Genomic DNA, 4,421 nt, shown 5'->3' with positions numbered 1-4,421 from the left:
CAGAACATTTTGGTTACTCGAGGCCTCTGAAGTAAACTTCTATTTCTGAGGTTGGTTTCTCTTTCCTTGCAAACTTTTATATGTGTTTCTGATACCAAAAGTTTTAAACTTCTCAGTTTCCTATCAGGATACCTACTGTGAGTCTTTCCCTTTCTCAACCTTGCCAGGGTTCTGATTAATTATAGCATTAAGCATTCAGAAATTCTTTCAAACCACAAATATTTATTGGCTGTCACTTTGTTCAAGCCACAGAGGCAAATAAAGCCAACTCAAGAAGCTTAGAGTCAAATGTGGAGACAGACCTAAACAAATAATAACAAAACAATATGATGAGTACAATCAAATAGCAAAAAAGGCTGCCAAATATTAGGAGTCCCTACAGTGCTGCCTTAAACTTCAGCCAATCTCCTGGGCACCCACTTAGCCACCACTTGACCTTCTAACATAAATAGAGTCAGGTAGTTCTCAACAAGAGATATTACTTTCTCCAAAGTGAGTTTAGAAATGTGTGGAACAACTTTTGGTTGTCACAGTGACTAGGACTTACCTAGTTTTTCATTTGGTGGGAAATTCCAGAAATAAAATTTCATTGTAGTATGCAGCCATTATTTTTTTTAAAAAGGAAGAGCTGGAACTTTTATCTTTGTTAATAAGAGTAAATATTTATTAAACTACTTTGGAAAATTATTTTTCCAATATCTTCTAATCTAAACACATCCATGGCCAACGAACTCAGCACCTTGCTAAGTATGTAACTGAATGAAGAGCAAGCAGAAGTCAACAAAAGATATATACAAGAATTTCATAGCAGTGCTATTAATTATTGGCAAAAGAAGGAAACTACCCAAAAGTCTTTAAATAACAGAATAAATTGCATTATTCATACTATGAAATACTCTATGAAAAAGAAAAAAATACAACTATTGCTCACAGCAACAATATAGATGAATTTCACAAGACACTGAATGAAAGAAGACAAATAGTTTCATTCCATTTGTAAAAAACTCAAAGAGCGATAAATAAGTAATCAATAGTGACAGAAATTTAAATATGGTTATGTTTAGGATTAATAACTGGGAGACATGAAGAATGTTTCTGAAGTGCTGGTAATTTTGTGTCTTGGTTTCTGATGGTGATTAATTAGGCATTCACAGATTTAAAAAATCATTTTGTACAATCATAGCTTCTGCACTTACCTGGACATATGAAACACTTAAGGGCTTTTTTTTTCAAGTTTACTTTGAAAATTTTCAAAGTAGAGGTATCAAAACATCAACTCAAATTCTACAAACAGCAAGGAGAAGAATATAGTATTGCAGTGGAGATGTTTGGCAGTGCTACCTTAATCAACCATGCAAGTATCATCACCAGGTATGGGACAAAAGGAAACACACAATGTAAGCTATGAACTCCTCTTGCCAAAACAATGAAACACATACATAACCAAGCATGTTGAAAAAAAGTTTACAATTTATAGGAAATACTAGTGATAATGGAATGCTGAAAGACTTCATGAGGAAACATCCCAGACACTTTTAGACTGTGACACATTGTGCAAGATCAATGTCCTGGATTTTCTGAAAGATCACTGTTTTGGGAGGGGAAAAGTGGAGAAACTCTTGTAAATTAAAAGATATGTAAGACATAAAACAACAAAGTGCAATGGCAGAAATTCTAAACATGAAAAACCCCAAAACATTTTAGTATAATTGGAAAAACTGAAATTTGGAGAAGTCCAATTGGACCAGGAGGGAATAGCACATATTGGACTAACCCACGCACTAAAGTATAAAAGCTGGAGGAAAATATTGTAAAAACAACAACAACAACAACAATAAAGATTGAAACCACTAGAGAGCAACCAAATCAGGTAGAATTTGAGAGTATAATCCCTGAGTGAAAAATCAAAAAAAGCGTGAAAACAGAATGACACATTCACCTATGCATTTTCCCTGGGATGGAAGCATTTTCCAACTTGCAGCTTAGGGGAACCACTGCCTATCGTGACAGCCTTACTGGACTGTAGAGACGAGGGCGAAAAGACTGGGAGACCAGACTGCTAGATTTGATGGACAGAAACCTCTTCAAGTTGGTGACTCATTTGTATGATGCACATACACAGGCTGAAACTCTTAAGAAATGAAATGGAAAATAACACCTGGAGACTAAAGACATGACAACTGTTACAAAAGCCACATGATCTGAAAAAAAGAAGTGGGAATTCAAACCTTAAGTAGATGCAAGTAACTTGTAAAAATATTGAGCTTTTATGTGAGTTATGGGAAGGATCATGGTCCTGGAGACAGGGTGATGCCCTAATATTATGATCCACAACTTAAGAGTAAGGATAAGGGGTACCTGGGTGGCTCAGTCAGTTAGGCATCTGACTTTGGCTCAGCTCATGATCTCACAGTTCGTGGGTTTGAGCCCTGTGTTGGGCTCTGTGCTGACAGCTAGCTCACAGCCTGGAGTCTGCTTCAGATTCTGTATCTTCCCCTCTCTCTGACCCTCCCCTGCTCACACCGTGTCTGTCTCTGAAATAAATAAAACATGATTTTTTTTTTTTTTTAACAGTAAGGGCAAAATGGGGCCCCTGGGTGGCTCAGTTGGTTAAGTGATTGACTTTGACTCAGGTCATGATCTTATGGTTCATGATTTTGAGCCTCACATTGGGCTCCCTGCTGTTAGCGCAGAGCATGTTTGAGATCTTCTGTCTCCCTCTCTTTCTGTCCCCTCTGGTGCAGTCTCTCTGTCTCAAATTTAAACATTAAAAAAGAGAAACAGTAAAGAGGGGAGGAGGCAAGATGGTGGAGAAGTAGGGAGCTCTGTACATTTCACTCGCCCCCATCTCTCACACGGAGAAGGCCTGAAGCCACAGGAACCCTTACAGAATCCGGGGTTTGGGAGGAAAAGGAGACAGAGTCCACTGAGAGGCCCTTACAGCGTGAGTGCGAACTGGGGAAGATAAAATCAGGCCAGGACCAGTGACATGGGGCGAGGGGGGATCCCCATTTGTGGGGAGCCGCAGTGAGTCTAGGGGAAAAAAGAAAGAGTGGCCAAAACTGCTCAAGACACTGTCCCCATCGCTGGAAAAGAGAAAAACCTCTGCTCAGAACACAGAGGGACCCGGTTTCCTGCTGTCCAGCTGACCCCAGGCAGGATGCACTCGTCCCAGGTGACCCCAGGGGAAACTGCTCCACGTCCTCAGCCTGACCTGGAGGGGACGCGCCTAAAGCCCCGCTGTTGTGCTTCTGGCTCGGCTCGTTCCCCAGGGGGAAGGGAGACGCTTGAAACTACCCTGAGGGACTTGCCTGCAGGTTTATATTTCAGGTGATATCAATGGGGGGCGTGGACTGAGATCTGCCAAGGAGGCTGGCTTGGGATATAGAGCATGGCCCACCTTGGCTACACCTGCAGCACAGGGAGCTCACACCCAAAAGAGGGAGTTGCAACTCTTGGTTCGAGAAGAGACTGGGGCGCCGCCACTTTTCTCCCCACAACCACCAAGGCAGGACCCTCACGGGACGCACTGGACCAAACCACGCCCATCCCCGCTAGAGAGCTGCCTTTTTTTTTTTTTTTTTTTACTTGAGCTGGGGTAAAACCAACATGGACGCACTGCCCTGATTAATTCTGGTCACTGGTTTGCTTAAACAGTCACATTTTATCCATTCTCTAGATGTAAATTCTACACTTCCACCACTACCTTTTCATCTCTCTCTCTCTGGAGTAATCAGACTATACAGTTTCTCTGAGTAGCATTATTGTCACTTATTTCACCTCATCTTTAACCACATTCCCCTTTCTCTCTCTGAATTAAGCCTCTTAGTCTTTCTGCCTGCTCATTCCATTTCCAATTTCGCTTCCTCCTCTCCCTGTCATTTCTCTCTTTGTATCTGTTCTTCCATCAGCACTGCATACACCGGCTCTTTATTTGTAGCTGGGAATTCTGGTTCTATGCTTTAGACTGTCCTATCTCTGTTGGGTTTTTTTCTTTTTTCTTTTCTTTTTTTCTTTTTTCCTTTTTATGTATTTTTATTTTTATTATTTGTCTTTCCTCCTTCCTCTTTTTTTATTTTTGTATGTGTCCCTTCCTCTTTTTCTTTTTCTTTTTCCCTTTCAGTTTGCATGTTTGTTGGATTTGTCTGTGCATTTGTGTGCCTCTGTTCCCTGTGTGTTTGTCTGGTTTTTTTTTCCAGGGCTACTTCAAGAAACAAGCCAAATTACACATGGTGGAGAGTCTCAAATACCACTACGAGTAGGAAAATAAAATAACCAAGGTCTAAACAAGAAAGACCAAGAGACACTATTCAAAGAACACTTTCTCAACAGACAAGCCCTGGACAGTCAAAGAGCCTTCTTTGGTACAGCAGCACTCACACGTGCAGAGTGCATAACAAGCTTTTAAAACTAACAAGAGA

The sequence above is a fragment of the Hyaena hyaena genome, unplaced genomic scaffold, assembly GCF_003009895.1.
Source record: "Hyaena hyaena isolate Hyena2069 unplaced genomic scaffold, ASM300989v1 scaffold_17, whole genome shotgun sequence".
In the NCBI taxonomy this organism is placed as follows: domain Eukaryota; kingdom Metazoa; phylum Chordata; class Mammalia; order Carnivora; family Hyaenidae; genus Hyaena; species Hyaena hyaena.
Note: the sequence above shows the minus strand (reverse complement) of the source record.